Source organism: Nasonia vitripennis, chromosome 4 (assembly GCF_009193385.2).
Source record: "Nasonia vitripennis strain AsymCx chromosome 4, Nvit_psr_1.1, whole genome shotgun sequence".
Taxonomy (NCBI): Eukaryota; Metazoa; Arthropoda; class Insecta; order Hymenoptera; family Pteromalidae; genus Nasonia; species Nasonia vitripennis.
This window is the reverse complement of record NC_045760.1, coordinates 15,178,571-15,196,079: the sequence shown is the minus strand read 5'-3', so window position 1 is coordinate 15,196,079 and position 17,509 is coordinate 15,178,571. Positions and strand designations below refer to the sequence as shown.

Here is a 17,509-nt window from a genome sequence, read left to right as displayed (position 1 = left end):
TTTTTTAGTTTATAAAAACAGAAGAAAGAACGGTGCGCGTCGTACGAAGAGCGCAGAATTTTGCAAGTAAATTGCAATGACGTTGCAAATCTGGCTCTTCAATGTTTTTAACGAAATCCGTGACGATGTGAGAATTCTTCACAAAAGCCCTTTGAAAAAAACTCACACAAAAGTAATGAATCTGAAAATTCCCTTCTTACCAAAATCGAAAGCTTCAAAGATTATTTTAACATGTTTTGCTCATCAATCTGTCTCGTTAGTTATACAGGCATTAATCCGTTCGTGGAAAATATCTCGAAAGCTCAAATTTTCATGCGTTTCAAGAATTTATTCGGGAATTTCACGTTATTTTTGAAATGCCTGATGTATAATAAGTTACGACAAGGACGGTTGTATCCAACGAATCATCAGTCAAGGATTTCATTAATAATCAGCTGACTTTTTAATACTCGAGTTTCCTAAAATATAGTATAACCATACTGTTTTCTAAAATTTACTCCATACACGCATCCATGGAAAATTTGCCAATAAGAAGGTACAACTATTTTCCAGTCTGAGACACGATTAAACTTAAAAAAAAATTATATTAATTCAGGTACGCGAAGATTTCACTCTGCGCAGTTTTCTGGAGAATTAAATCCTTCTGTTATATACGCGATATAAGTTCCTTTTTTTTTAATTTAAAATTAACAGCATTGTGCATGATTCTGAATCCCTGATACGACTTATGTACAGAGCCGAATTTCATTTGGCACCGCCGGCAACGCTCATAATGGAATACTTTTTGAAAGGAGATACAGGGCTCTCACTTTGAGACTACTCGCGCTATAAGGAATTTCTCAATCTGGCCGGCGAGTCGAAAAGAGAAAGCGTACGCGCGGCAAGTACGAAATTAGGAGCGCGGAATATTAAATCGTCTCGGCCATGACGAGAGAGAGAGAGAGAGAGATAGAGAGAGAGAGAGAGAGAGAGACGAGAAAAAAGCTGCGAGCATCAAGCCGATGGGACGAGTGCGAGGCTTTCTATACATCCTCGTATAATTATAACCTCGGAGAGTAGTAGACGTTTGTCGGACAATGACGAGCGCGCATCGTAGTCGGGAGGAAAAACGTACGATATCAACAGCAAACACCCTGATAATTGAAGGCAAACGATAGACCTGCGCTGTCATGATTGAATTCTTCTGCACACAAGCGAAAATCTCGAGGTGTAATATAAAGGTAATCGAGCTAGTCAGCATAGCATACTATACTTGAAGCAATGTCGTTCCCGCACGCGTATAAGTATTCCAATCGGCGCGCGGAACTACACGATAAAGTGACTTCTGACGAGTTGGGAGAGCAGCCGTGAGGCTTGTCTCTCGCTATACCTATATACACGTTTGCTAGGCGCACTGCGTGCCGCGAATGAAAACTTAATCCCCTCGTCTCTCGAGTGCGTGCATACAGTTTCAAGAGTGGTTTTTATCAAACTTTAATTTGTTTCGGCTCTTTCGCCGTATTATATAACGCGTAAATATAATTTCGTTTCCCTCGCAAGCTCTGTGGCGGTACTATCATATCGCTTTAATTTGACACGTGAGGTTTGCGGCGTTTGCGCGCTCAACTCTCCCCGCCGAGGATTAATTTCTCTGCTCTGTTTGTATACTGTATAGAAACTAATACTCACCGAAAAATCAGTCGTATACGCCGCCTGGGATATTATCTCCGCTGGCGTCGAGTCATCCTGAAAGCAGCAAAATATATATCACGGAATGAATTAAGGCTCGTCGAGTGTATATATTACTTTATGGATATACGCGTATAGTATAAGGCAAAGATAAATTGTCAGGCAGCTGATTACCGTGCAAACTATACTGCGACGCACTAATGAGTGAACGTCTGGATAAGTAACAATGGGACGTTTCTCAATGAGCGCGACTTCTTTGGGACACCGCCGCCGGCAACACACCGAGCACTCGGAGACGATCTCTGTCACGCTAACGAACTTCCCGTCGCGTCTTTTGCTCGCGAGCGAGGTATACCAGTCGCGCTAGCCTCGATCATCGACGAGCAATCATACAATGCTTGAGAAATAATATTCCTTCCTTCCTCGTCCTTCTCTTCGATATAAGAAAGGACGTAGGAATAAGAGGCACACGGAGCACGTCGCACACGACGGTACAGCTATTACGAATATATACAGGCCGTACGGCTCGTATTTCTCGAAATTTTCGAACAATACCCAGCAGCGCTGAATAAACAAAACAATGCGCTCCCTCTCTCGCGCGCGATTCATAATTCAGTCGTAAACTCTCTCTCTCTTCCCCTCCGACTCGAACAAAACTGTTTCCCCCGTAAACTTTGCGCAGCTCTCTGCCTCATACTCTCGGCCGTTCCTTTAATTCGTGAACTGCGGCGACGCCTCTGTAGGGAGATCCCCGCGCTCAAAAGTTAAAGCTTGTCATTTTCCACTGCGGATGTACGGGTATACGTGTATGTGTGTGTGTGTAAATATATATATATATATATATATATATATATATATATATATATATATATATATATATATATATATATAATAGGAGAGCTTAGATGCGAAATTTATGGAGCACGTTGCGAAATTTTCGACTTCGCCTTCGGGTATTATACATAATTATGCGCGCGGGCGCGAGCTATTTTCTCCGAATAAAATTCCTGCAGTCGCGCGAGCTCCAAAATACCCCAGGCTCATCCAGCCGTGCAGCGGCGGGGAATTCTCGCGCAGGTGTATGCACATTTCATTATACTTATAGGACTATCGCTGCAGCAGCAGCTGCTGCTGCTGCTGCGAGAGACTCGAGGGGTTTGAGGGAAAGCGTTTTATCGGTTGCGCATAGCGCCGAGTATTGCCGCGCGTCGATGCTTTCTCTTCTTTTGCAGTTTGGACTTGCGGAGGCAAATCTCGATTTCTTTTCTAATCGCAAATGTAAAGCAGGATATTTTTATAACGATCCTTGTTCGTTTCATTCAGCCAAATTAACGAATTCTATTGGTGGAGTGGGAGAAGAAACAGCAGTCGATATCGTCGTTATTTGGTCAACGCGTTCATCCGACAGCGTGTGTACTCACACTTTGTGATTCTGTTTTTGTGAAGCCCACAAACGGAGCCGAGCACGTTTGCTCACTGGGCGCTGGGCTCAACATCGAATCGGCATCGACTACTCGCATACGATTCCCGGAACCTTTTATTCTTCTGTCGAAGCGCGTCAGAAGCGACACGACGCGGAGTTTAGCGGAGAGGGGACGTTTATTTCTCGTCTAATTTAAATTTCAAAACTACACGAGTGATTTTTGCAAAAGTTATGGTTCGCAGCTATCTCTCACGATGTCGTTTTTGCATGAAAGTTAAAACTGTAAAATTCAATGTGGCGGCCGCTCTCGATCTATATGCGAGCGTGGGTAAAGTTAGTTTCGAACTATTTTATTAAACGGGCTTTCGACGTCGTTACATCGATAAGCCGATTATAGAAAAACCGCCTTTGACGCACGTGGCGAAAAAGTTTGGCAACGATACGTATATCGTAAACAATCACCGTAGCCTCAAAGATTCAACAACGCTCGAGGAGAAAAGAATGCCGCGCACGTGCGAAATCGCGCGATACCTTCCTCCGCAGCTTGGAATTTTTCCCGCAGCGTTCGCGCGTTAATTTAAATAATGGCCACGTCGACTGCCAGGGGTAATCGGTATAGCTCGCGGACGCGGCGCAAAGTGAATTGAATTTCTTTCCGCGATCCCGAGTATATGGCTTACGGCAACTACTCGCACGTCGCTATCGGTATTAGATTGCCGCGCGTGCTCGGCGCTCTTTCCAGCAAATTTCTTCTTGAAACGTCTACATGTCCTCCTTTTCGACTATAAAACAAAGGACGATCGCCCGCGCGTATAATTGATACATCGAGAGCGAAAAGGGAGCTCCGTCGTACGTATCCGCACGGAAAGCCGGCACGCACCGCTGGGACCGAGAAAGAAAACGGAAGAGAGACGATATGAAGAAGCCGATAAGTCCGGAGGGATGAAGGGAAAGATGGAAGCGCGCGTGCGGTGGCCGCGTCCCCGAGAGTATCATCATCAGGAGAAAGAGCGCCGCAGCGCCGAGTAGATTCGAGTCAAGCCTTTGCCTGCACCTCCTTCTGTGTCTCTCTTAGCGAAGTTTATGTATTATCATTACTCGTAGCCGGCGAAAAAGCCGACGCACACGCGCGAGTTCTCTTTGATATCGGATAATCCTCCACCGCCAAAGCTTCTTCTGGGCATCAAAGTGCCTCCATATCTCTCTGTCGCGCGCTTCCTTCGCCGCCGTCGTGTTTATGCCGGGTTATGTTCGATCAACGTCGCCGAACATTTTTGCAGCGCGACTTTGAGATTTTTCCGTTTCGTTTCTTTTTTGTCGAACCTACGAGAGACTTTTATCTCTGACCCCTGAATAGCGATAGCGAATGAATTCTTCGGTAACTCACATTGGTGGCGGACGCGCTCTGACAAATATTGCGAATATTGCGATTGCATTTTTGGCTTACACACGCCGCACACATCCATCGACTCGCGCACGTGGACGTTCGATTTCTGCAATGATAAATCATCTCTGGAAGAACCACGCGCGGCTGCACATGCCGTATCGCCGACAAAACTTGAAGCACATCAGCAGCAGCAGCGATTTCGGACTAATAGCTCGCGCCGTCAGAAGCGCTGCTGTATCTTTAACGTGCAGTCGCGAGCGGTCCTATAAAGTACGCTGACGAAGCCTTAGTATAACCGCCGGCAGGCAAAGTCATCCGCGCTCTGCATATACCTGTGCCTCGTCGTCCCGTGACTTAATTAATAATAACTAATATAATGGCGCGCGTGTCTCCCCGGCACTTCAAAGCTTCATTACTATTACGAGGGAGCTTGCAGCCAACTTTCAAAGGTAAACGTCCTTGGCAACGCACTTCTCTCTCACTCTCTCTCTCTCTCTCTCTCTCTCTCTCTCTCTCTCTCTCTCTCTCTCTCCTGAGGAACGTCATTTCGACAAGTGTGTGCGCAGCGTACGCGAAGAGGAGCAGGAGGACACGAGCGTTTGACGCAAGAGATAGAGAGACGGAGAAAGAGAGTAAGCGAGATTACGAGCCAGAGGGATTCGAATTAGGGCTGGCCTACGCTGTACTGCGTAAACGTCCGACGAGCGTCGTTCTCGCATTTATATATATATATATATATATATATATATATATATATATATATATTCTCTACCGACTCTCTGCGTGATATTTATGCGGGAAAAGATTAGTGAGGGGGGGGGGGGAAGGCGTTTAAAAAGATGCGTCTCATTCCACTCGCCCAAGTATAGTCCGCCAACGGATTAACATTGCGCTCGCTCTTTCCCAGCGCGCTGCACAGTACGCTGTGTGTACAGAGAGAACCGAGAGAGAGAAGAAAGCTCAGAGGCTTCGACGGAAGTGCGGTGCAGAGGCTCTCTCTCTCTCTCTCTCTCTCTCTCTCTCTCTCTCTCTCTCTGACGTGCTGCCGGCATTTCACGCTGTGTACACTGTTTATTCTACTTTCGTCACCGAGGCTCCGGCTTCGTGTACACAAGCACGAGCTGCTCGTCATTTTGCGCCGGACGCTGACAAAGGCTCGCTGTCGTCGTATAAACATCTCTTGTTGCTCTGCGACTCTCTCAATAGTATGTCTTTTTCGCGTAATAGCGGCGCGTTTGGACGCGAGCGATGCGGACGTGGCGTTATATTTAGACGCGGGAACAATGGGAGTTTCTGCGTGCGCCCCATCGCTCAGTATACACACGCACACACACACACACGTGGAGAACGTCGTCGACATAGAATATATGTAATATGTATAGATAGCGCGCGCGCATAAGAAAGCCGTCGAGCGCGAACAGGGGTATAAAATAAAGTGGGAGGGAAAGAATGTATATTTATAGTCGCGAGGCGAAGATTCCCGCGCACGAGCTAGAACATACTCGCGCGTTGAACGTAAATTTCGGGTTCAATCTGCCGCGATTGTTTCGCGCCCGCGTGCGCGCGTCAGCGAGCTCGTAGTTGTATTCTATGTGTGTACAAACGGACGGAACAGAGAGAGAGAGAGAGAGAGAGAGAGAGAGAGAGAGAGAGAGAGAGAGAGAGAGAGAGAGAGCAAAGATGCACGAGCAAATCGAATTCGAGACTCGATGGATTCATGCATCAGACGTCGAAGGAATCGTTCTTCCTTCCTTCCTTCCTTCCTTCCTTTCATTCCCTATCGCGCTTCTATATAGCTGTACAGACGCTTGCAGTGCCGTAAAATAGATCAGCCAGTCGTGGAATCGCGCGTCGATATGGAATTTGTGTAGAGTTTCGAAAAAATTAACAAGCTCTCGTTGTAATAGCTCGCGCGTGCATAGTTGTATACGCGACTGCAGTGCTCGGGACGGCCGTGATGGAGATTTCGAAGAACGCATATAACGAGGCGCGCTGCGCTGCAGAGAAATCAAGCGGAAAGCAGAGCGAGAGGAGAAGCGAGAGGCAGAGCTTTGAAAGGCTTTAAAACTTGTCGCATTCTTTTTGCCTTCTCTCAGGCGCGCGTTATTGCTGGTTTTTTCTCCCCTCCCCACTTTCGCAGAAACGGAAAATTTTTGCGAAATTCAAGAGCACTCAATGGTCCTGCGCCAGAAAATTCCAAACACATCGCCGCCGCCGCCGCCGCCGCGTAGTTGCAGAACTTTATTCGTTCTTCCGCTGTTTTCGCGATATTTGCAGAAAATTGGGAGAGATTCGCCCTCTCTCTTTTCCGTGCACAGCCGCGAGTCTATTGTGAACGTCGGGGAGAAATTCATTTTCTGTGCGCGGACAATCAGTGGAACAAGTCGAGCTTCGGTCAGACATCCGCATGCACTAAGAATTAATGTCTACAGCGACTTAATTCGTTCCTTCGTACGCGCAAAGTTGCCGAATTAATCTAGGGAGTCAGCGCGTAATAAGCGCAGCGGTCATTTGGCTGGCAGTGTCGAGAGAGCTATATGGGAGAGTGAGACGGGACAGTCCGTTGCGAGAAAGTGGCGCATCGCGAGCTGCCGAAGAAAAGCTCGCGACACCGCGACTTGGCAGCGCGCCTCCCGAGATAACCGAGACGCAAGAAAACAGAGGGTATGCGGGAGGAGGGAAGAAGAGGCGCGCGCCTGAGGAAAATGGAACGGACGGAGGTGAGAGTTGTTGCGGCCGGCCTCCTTCTGCCTGCGGGGCATTATAACGAGTTGTACAGTACATTCTTCTTCAGAATCGAGAATAATAAGCGTACGTATAAATTTGCGTTTCGTTCCAAACCACGGAGCGCATTCCAGCAGGTCGCACAAACAACGAGGGTCCAGCGACGCGGAAATCCCCGAAAACAGAAAGGGAATCAGCTCTCGAAAGAGCGACGTGTCACGCGCTCGCGCGCGCGCGCATTATACGTACAAAGCGAGTATGAAAAAGCCACTCCTCCTCCTCTCTCTCTCTCTCTCTCTCTCTCTCTCTCTCTCAGGCGCACAGAGAGCAAGAGAGAGGGCGAAAGGCTCTTGACGGCGTCCGTCGAGGCAGAGAGCAAGACAGAGCCGCGCACGGCGTGTATATATAGCGAAGGAGAGCTGGCAGGCAGAGTGCGCACGAGGGGTATCCCAAGAATGACACGGACAGAGTGCGGCAATTTCGTGCAATACCCCTCGGCATACCGGGCCTTCCAGGAATGTGGCTTAGCATTTTCCAGCTGCCGCCGGCAGTAGTAGCTCTCGGACCGGCGCTTGCGCGCGCGTTTAAACCCCACGGCGGCAGCGGCGGCAGCGGCGGTAGCCTTCCTTCTATTTCCCCCGGAGTTTATATATTTCACAGCCAGCCGAGCTGTCCGTCTTTGTCACCGGCGGCCGCCCAATTCAATCTTACCTTCGCATTAATTCGTTCGGCTGCGAGCGAGGGATGTGTATACGTATCGTTGTGTGCGCGCGCGAGAAGGGTCGGCGCGGCCGGGATGCGTGTAAGCAGGAAATTAAAAGTGCCGAGCGCTCTGGCCGGATGATCGTTTCTCGGCCCGCAGCAGCTTCCCCCCTTCTCTTCAGGGGGATGCGGTGACTTGCGCTCCGGCGCGTATACGCTTTTTCTTTTTTCTCCGACGTGTATATAAATTATCGCGAAAACGAGCGGCACCTTTAAATCGCGCAATTTCTTCTCGCTCAAACACAAAGAGCCGCCTGCATGTCGTGTTGCGGCTTCAGCGATTCACGTTTAGCGTAATACTTTTTTTTAATTTCCTCTACTGCGCGCCACAAACTCGCAGTCGGACTCAACGGGAGCCAAAGCGTTACTCAGCGCGACTTCATTTGGCTTTTCAATTCCGTCAAAACTCGCAGTTCCCCGAAGCCTCGATAAGTTTTCAATGCGAGCTTTATACACAGCCACGCAGCGAATGGACGAAATTAAAATGCCCGACTCGTTCGCTCGCCGACGTACGATGAATTTTCAAAACGTTCGAAAATAAGCGCGCGCACGTTTTATCCCGGGGGAAAAGCGATAAAGGGAGGGAGGGTAGGAGAGAGAGAGAGAGGGAGAGCAGTGTTTAAAACGCATTCGGCCACAAAACGCGATAGAGCCAGGGGCGCGCGAGAACGAAGAGAGCGAGAGAGTTCAGTCGCTGGAAAGGAAGGAAAAAGAAGAATATATATATATATATATATATATATATATAGCTCGGCCGGAGAGAGAACGAGAGTGCAGGGGATGGAGCGTCTGCTCAGGATATCGCACTCCAGTCGAGGGCACTGGAAATACGAGTGCCTTACGAGCTAGCGCGCGGCTGCGGCGAGATATCGGAAGATTCGAGCTCGCCTCGAAACTGGCTCCTCGGCTCAAGGCTCCCCGGTATATATAGGTGCGCGCGGCGCGGACGAGGAAATGAAAAAACAGAAAGAGGGGGGGGGGGCGAATGAAAGAGATGCGGGGAGTAATGAGAGTTAGGGACAAAAAAGCAGACATGGGTCGAGTAATATGATAACGAAGGCCGAGCGAGAGGCGAAAATTAAAAACTTCCTCGAGACGCATCAAATTCAGTAGCTCCTAATTCCTCCCGCGGACTAGCGTCGAGACACCGCACTTTCGAAAATTCCATCGCAGTGGAGAGCGGCGACGATGTACCGGCATCGACCGGTATATATATATATATATATATATATATATATATATATATATATATATATATATATATATATATATATATATATATATACTCTCTCTCTCTCTCTCTCTCTCTCTTTCAATCGCGCGCGCGCGCGGTCGCCGGCTGTCGTAAATCGCGATTTTCCAATCAAATATTTACGTCGCCGACATAACAATTCTCGCGGCCGCGCCCGGCTTCCTGCTTTTTATCGCGCGGCGACGTCCCTTTTTCGGGCCGCCTCTATACTGCAGCCCCGTAAACACAGCGGGCTCGCAGCGAGCCGACTAAATGGCGCGCGAGAACGAAGTCGACTCGTAAAAGGGACACGAGTGGCCCGCGCGAAGATCGAGTATATTACGTCGAGTATTTACGCGGGGCATAAAGTCGAGGCTGGGCTGGATCTGATGGGATTTATATTGTAAGAGTGCGCGGTTTGTCTTTTTTTTATTTAAAAAATGAAAAAAGAAAGAAACAATAGCGAAAGTCATGTTTACGAGTGCTACGTACACACGCAGAGTTATAGAAAGCGATCGGACAATCAGGGAAAATCACGGCCCATCAAACTCCGAAAACTCGCCTCGATCACACAAGAGCGTGAATCAGAGCGGCAATTTACGAGGCCGCGGGCAGAACAAACGAAACAACGCTGATTGTTACATACTGCAGTGCGTGCTCTCCATGCGAAGCGGTCGCGGTGTGTGTATAGAGAGAGCCGAGAGAAAAAAAAGCACAACGACGAAGTTGGCGGGCCGTATTCTTTTTCACTTTCAGCGCTCATTTCCCGCCTCTCAGCTTCCTCGCCACGTCCTCTCGTCGTCGGCAACGCGGAGCGCGAAGTGTCCCCGCGGGAATTTCCCTCACGACCGAGTGATTTTTACGGCTAAACCGCTCGAAACGCACTTTATAAATCTTCACTACGTGAGAGAGAGAGAGAGAGAGAGAGAGAGAGAGAGAGAGAGAGAGAGAGAGAGAGAGAGAGAGAGAGAGAGAGAGCTGCGTTACTTGTCCCACGGGACGACCGAGTTGAGTACGCATTATACCCCGCGCGTACGCTCGTCGCTTTAATCTTTTTTTCGGCCTCGTTTAGCGCGTTATCAATTTTCAAAACTCGCGCTGTCGAAGACGAAAATTGTCATGTTTGTGCTACAGAGATGTGCCGTGGAAAAAATTTATCCACGCTGTTTTCTTACGCTCGGAAAAAATTTAATATCGCGAGAGAGCTCGGAGCGCGGCGTCAATGGGGCTGCGAGTCAATTGCGCGCTTATGAGTCTTTGACGCTCGTTCGTCGCGCGTTTGATATAGCGTGGCTTTTATTCACCTGTACGGCAGGCGCCGAGCTTTTTCATATTCAAAGTGTTCATACGCACGTCGCTCCGACACTCGGCAGTATATAAAAACAGTTGTTCCAGCCGAGTCAGTTTCGAAATCCGCGAACGGTATGATGTTGCGTATACAGGCTGCCGAACAAATCGAGGGCAAAACGACGACGCGCGGCGCATACTTGGGCTCATCCCCGGGGCATAATAATCTCTCTCCTCGATCCCGGCCTGCAAACACCGCGAACGAGACTCTCTCCCTCCCTCGAGGGCGAGCAGCACTAGCGGCGACAGCAGCGGCAGTAGAAGACGAACTATCCCATGCACACTCACACACAGACACAGACACGAGGCCGGTCTATAGAGCGCATAGCGATCGAGCCGGTGCGCGGCATAAAGCCATATCCTAACTCCGGCAAGTCGAACCCTTTCGCAGCCGCGCTGCCGAGCTTACGGGATTATATCTCCTTCTCTCGATAAGTATAGCCGCAGTGTATATAGATACTCCATAAACGCGCGGGAGAGGCGCCCGCGCGACCGCAGTATCCCTCTTATAACCGAGAGCTTGCAGCCCTCCTACACGACTCAGCAACGTCTCTATATAACCCGCCGCCGCTGCTCCTGCTCAGACCAACAATGCCGGAATGATTGGCTCGCCGTCTGGCCTCTCACGCGCAGCCCGTCTCTCTTTATACTATACACACACACACACACACACACACACACGCGTATACTATATACAGTATATCCCGAGAACTCGCTCGCGCTGCATTCAGCCGGATACTTACAATGCGCGCGCGCGCCACTATCGCGAGCTTGCAAGCGCGCAGCGCCGCCGGAAGCACGTGCTTTCCAACTCCACTCTCTAATAGTTCGCGCGCGTTCGCCGGCGTTAAGAGACTCGAGAGCCGCCCTGCCGGATTCCCCGCGCGTGTACGTGTTCGCTTTTCTCGCACCTTACTCTCCCCCTCTCCCGCGCCAATATTTTCCGACTCCGGCGCGCGGCGGCGGGACCACAAGGGACCGGCTGATTGCGCCTGCTTTTCCTTCCCGGGCGATAATATTTTTAATCTGCGCCCGATATGCTGTCCTGAATATTTCGCTCGCGCTTGTGTATGGTATACACGTATAAAAAATATTTCGAAAGTATCGGATTCCCCGCAGCGGATGCCTGCACAGCTACGGCTTTTACACATGATGTTAAACTTGCGCTGTTTCCTACAGTTGATCTAATTAAATACCTGTGGCGGCGTGTCCGGCTGAATTTAATTAAAACACGGCCATGGCGCGGCCGGCGCCATTAACGCCCCATGGCTGCTGCAGTAGCGCGTCGTGAATTATTCTCGAAATTTTTTCCCAAGCCCGACAAAAGAACGACGATAGGCGATACTCATCGATCCTCCGCCGGAGAGTTTACTGCACACGATCGGCTCATCTCGTCTTTAATTTACCCGGGGCCCTTGCGGCATTATTCCTTTCCCCGCCGGTACACGCTGTGATGGTCTCGGAAAGCGAGCGGCCCTTCTTGCAGTCCGCAATGGAATATCATATCGATACGGGGCTGATGCGCACAAAGCCATACACGATACTCGCGCCGGCGGTTAGCTCGCGCGGTTATACAGCGGCGAGAGAGATATCAGACGGAATTGGCGAAAAATTCCCTTCCGCCGCGCCGGCAGGCATTCTTCGCTCCGGGTCATTGTGAGCTCTATGCGCACCTATACATGAGTACGCGCTCGCACGGCTGATGTGTACTGCAGCTGCTGGGGATGGATAAAATCTGCAGTGTCGCGGACTGTACGCAAGATAAATCTTCGCCGATGAGAAAAAGAGGGCCGCGGAACGATGCGGCTCTCTCGGCGGGCTTATATTGAAAGAAAGTTGCGAGTTAATACACTTTGCTTCGCGGGTATTCTTCTCTCTCCCGATAATATTTTCTTCTTTTATATCTTTCTCTTTCTCTCGACGGTGTACTCCTCTCATACAGAATAAGGATTATATGAAACTTTCCGATTTTTTTTTCGATCGTTATATAATCATAATTCGCTCTGCAAAATTTCCTTGTCAATAAAGCACGAATTTACGGGAATATATAATAAAGCTCTTGTTATATATTTACGCGATCGCGGGCCGTGTAATTAATCGCTATGTAAATTAGTGAACTCGTATACGTACAGCGGGAGAGCTTAACTTATGCGCGCACTTGAGGGAAAATGTTTGCAAATGTTTGCACAATGGGCTACGCACAGTAATAATATCATCAGTTTCATATATATATATATATATATATATATATATATATATATATATATATATATATATATATATATATATATATATATATATATATATATATATATATATATATATATATATATAATATATATATATATATATATATATATATATATATATATATATATATATATATATATATATATATATATATATATATATATATATATATATATATATATATATATATATATATATATATATATATATATATATATATATATATAAACATATATGTGTGTTCACGCATATGTGTGCGTGAAATCTCGTCCTCGACTGCCATCGTATTTTGTACGCCTGGAATCCGGCTCTCCTTGCCTTTGAATATTATTCTCGTAATCTGCTGTTATTATGCGTCTGCTCTGTTCTCAGTCTCTCGTCTAGCGGGGAGAAAAATGTTGCACGGAGCATTACCTCCACTCGGCGTATATTGTGCGCGATTTTACGTACAGTTTTAATTGACCCGAGAGACGTGTATAGAGGGTGTATGTTCGAGCTTTGAACTTCATCCTTTGCGCTATCTGCGCTTGAGTTTTAATTGAAACGTCAATGCGAGAGTATCCCAATATAAACACCGGGACTTTTTTTCAGCTGAAGTCTCCTTTGAAATTCAAGGAATTTTTCAAATTTCGCGGAGTTGAATAAAAAGCGAGACTTGCTATGATTTTTTTCCTCGATTAAAATCCACAGTAGGCGAAGGCTTACTTTGTAACTAATTTTCGTAACTACGCTACACAGTATACCCACGCATATCGGCCTCTAAACAATTCTCTTTACGCCGCGTACGTGGACTCTCGTGTACCGGGAGCATCGATCCGCCCCTATCTGCATACGTTAAATTCTGCTTCAAAGAAAATGCGTCGCATTAGCGCCGCTAATAAAATGATTCGGTTTAATGGCGGCAGGCGCAACAAATCTGTACGCGACCAATCGATCGCTCTCGTAAAAGGAGTTCACTTTGCGCGCGCCGATATCCAAGCCGTCGCAGGGATTATATTCCCTCTCGATTCGATTAGCCGCGCGACTCGACACCGGGTGTGCATACTTATGCGCACGCGCACTCGTTCGTTGCTCTCGATTTTTCGGTGTGTACGAATCGGTATAATCCGTTTGATTATACCCGCCGCCGCGAGCGCGTCATCGTAATATCTCTCTTTGGTCTATATAAGACGCGTAAGAGAGAGGGAGAGAGAGAGAGAGAGAGAGAGAGAGAGCAAGTCCCAAGCGGAACGTCTTAATCTCCCAATTAAAGTTTCACGCACGGAGCTCAGACCGGCTGCGGCTGAATCGAGCCCCGAGAAACTTTTATCCTTTCATCCGCTCGTGTATACACTGGCTTGCGCACAGGGAGGAACGAACGGGGGATGCGCAGCTCTCGCTTAACGGCGCTCCGATTATTCTTTTGCGATTGCCTATCTCGCTAACGAGAAATCTCTTTGGATATAGATATCGCGCTCGCGACAGCTGGATGGAGTGTTTTTTAATCGCCGGGTACGTATAATCGAGAGTATTATATGCGGCATCAAGGATTCCAATGGCGCACAGCGCGCCCATAATTTTAAGGGCTTTTGACGTGGCCCCGCGCCACGTCGAGTATATTATTGCGTATAGTCTATGCGCATATAGTATATACATCCTTCCATCCTTGACGGCGCGCAAACGGAATCAGCGATCGATACGCCGTTACGTTTCAATGGGCCGTCTTGACCATCGGTGATGCCCCAGCTCTGCCGCGCGCATGACTGATATAGCGCGAATTATTCGATTTGTGCGTCCAAGCAGATTTTGTCTACAGGCTCACGGTTTCCCGCGTATTATACGCGGCCCGTACGTGTACACACACGCGAAACGCTGCGTTATCGTTGCGCAGCGGCGGAGAATTTATACTCGGAGGTATCGCGCAAACAATACCGCTGATTGACCGAGAGAGAGAGAGAGAGAGAGAGAGAGAGAGAGAGAGAGAGAGCGGGGGGGGGGGGAGAAAAAAGTTGGCGCGCGATAGCGGAGGCTTTCCCCCTAATGAAATCTTCGATTTGTCTAAAGACGTCGGCAGCGACGTCGCGCTAGCGGCGGCTACGTGTATATATATATATATATATATATATATATATATATATATATATATATATATAGAGAGAGAGGCAACCCCAAATCAGCCAATCAGCCTAACGAATCGGCAAATCGAATCACGCGGAGAAAGTCTGGGAAAAGCGGATCATTCGGCTCTCGTGTAAGTATATACAGATATACCCTTGCTCGGTTCGTGAGTGTATATATAGAGCGAGAAGGGGGGGGGGCGTGCGCGCGCGCGTGAGTGGAGAATACAAGAGTCTTTTTTCAGCTGCTCCTTTTTGCGCCGTGTTCCGCGCGGCGACGAGGGTGGCATTGATTACACGCCGGAAAGAGTCAACGACGCTGAATTTTTCAGCGGAAATTCGCAGCTCGCAGCCGCACACCTCTCCGCTTTGACAAATTAACCGCTCGCGCCACTTGCGGCCTTATTGTCGCTCTCCCGGGGCTTTTCTACTGTATACGGAGCGCACGACTTTGACATTCTTCATCCGATTCAATCCACCCTTCGCTGGCCGTGCACAAAATATTCACCAACGAAACATCGAAAGGGTACACTGTACAAGTGTTCATCAACAGACACAGCCGCGTGCGAGCGCCCTTAAGTGCGCCCAGCCCGTATTAGCTTTCTGTCAAAGTCAAAGCAAACGCGATACAGCTATATGTATACGCCGCGTTGTTCTAATGCACCTCGGGAGGATTGCCCGGGACGCTAAGACAATGACGGCGCTCGCGCGCGGTTAATCACGAAATTGATAGCTTTAAGGGCTGAGCGTTCGCTACTGCCGTATTCATTAAGGCGCGCCAGCACTCGCTCTCGTGGCTCACTATTATCTTCATCCCTGCTCGTTCGCGCGTATAGTAATTATATATATATACACATACACACACACACACACACACACACGTGTATACGCGATATAATGGGGAAGGAACTCACGGCCGGGGATTGTTTATGTTGCTGATTGAGATACGCCGCGCGCGAGACTGGCAACGGCGTCTGTAATTTCGAGGCCAAATATTATCGGGCTGCGCAGGAGAGAGCCTGCGCCGGATCGAGATGGCTGACGCACGCCGCCGTGGCTGAGACGATCGCTTGGGATTGATTGTTTAGTGGGCTAATATTCTATATAATACGCAAAACTCGCTCGACTCGCTCGACGCTATAAAGGAAATGACGAGGCCGAAGGAAGTATAGCGCACTATGCCGTCCGTCGTTCGCCGTGGGTAATTAGAATCCTTGGACCTCGTACGCGCGCGGACGCGTCCTCGCTCTTTCTATATATGAATAACCGAGCAACACACACGAGCAGCGCAGCGGCAGTAGAATAAGAGCTGTATTACACTAGCCGGCGAGTGTGTACACAGTCATAAATCTGCGAGCTCTGCGGGCGATGAATGCGGCGCTTCGGATTCGAGGGAAGATTAGAGAGACATACAGAGATAACCGAGAATAAGAGCCAACGAGTGCCGCGGACGTATTCGAGGCTCCGGCGCGCGCGCACGCGCGTGTGTATGAAAGTAGCGCGATTATTGTGGTAATTCGATATACTTGTTGAGCGTTATATTGCAGTTTTTTAACGCTCGACGTATCCTGTGCTGCTGCTGCTGCGGGAATTAATTATTTTTGATCGCCGCTGCAGCGTTGTTATTTTTTCGAAGCATAGAGAGAGAGAGCTGAGAGAGAGAGAGAGAGAGAGAGAGAGAGAGAGAGAGAGCGAGAGAGAGAGAGAGAGAGATAGAGACGAATCGGTATTTCGATCGAACCCAATGCAGCTGAATAGCTGGAATATATGTGATGCGTTTGAGCGTGTCGGTACGCGAAGCAGCATACCGAAGATATTTCGCAAATTAAATTACTTCTCATTAATTTCTACTGGATTTATCGTATGGGTAAAAAATACACGGCTATACGGAATAACCGGGCCACTTTCGCTTTGTGTTTAGCATCACGGCGTCTCGAGGGCTATACTCGACGGTCAATCCTATATCACTGATGCGATGGCGAATCGTGGACCGAACGAACTTACCTGCAGTGTATACGATGAAGTCTGATGGCGATATGTCGTGGAGAGCTTTTGTACGGACAAATTGATTGAGCGAGTGACGCCGATCTGCATATCTGCTGACCCGACCGTATACGCCGCCCGCCGCAGTTTGAATACAAAAATAACGTTTTCCGGATTGGTTGCCAGGTGCGCGGAGGGAGATTGAGATTTTGTTTATCATATAAAGGGCTAATCGATTATACTCGCGGTCCTATTGCGACAGCCCGCGCAGTTACATTCAAAAGCGACAAAGAAGAAAAAAAGAGCATGACGAGTAGCTTGAAAAGTATAAAGGATTATGAAGCGCCCAACCGAATAACATGTAGTTGGCGCGAAGTAAATTATGTTATTATTATCTTCTTCAAATATTCGTTACATGAGTACAGCTGGTTTTCTTTATTTCGAAATTTCTGCACAACGATTCATTCATCCTCGAATCTACTAAGGCGGTGCAGAGAGATTATTTATCAATCGCATAACTGTAGGTTTTATGACGAATCTCATAAAAGCGCGCCGGCAAACAAATCGAGCCCGCGCACGCGGGCTATTTATCAATGGCTTTTTTTCCTCGCGTAACGCATAATAAGGAACTTTCGCAT

At 48.3% G+C, this 17,509-nt stretch overlaps 1 protein-coding gene across 2 annotated transcripts in view; it reads right to left on the bottom strand.

Moving 5' to 3' along the window:
* LOC100115153 (lachesin) overlaps positions 1–17,509 on the bottom strand; it is a 61,562-nt gene that overhangs the window by 28,972 nt on the left and 15,081 nt on the right. The window contains exons 1-2 of one of the 2 annotated variants that reach the window (XM_001599911.6): positions 1,843–2,152; positions 1,669–1,725 (exon numbers count right to left, since the gene is read on the bottom strand). The gene's annotated coding sequence lies outside the window, so the exon portion shown is untranslated. Of the gene's footprint in view, positions 1–1,668; positions 1,726–1,842; positions 2,153–17,509 lie in introns of those variants that run through there. The other variant, XM_016987995.3, reaches the window with a different exon arrangement.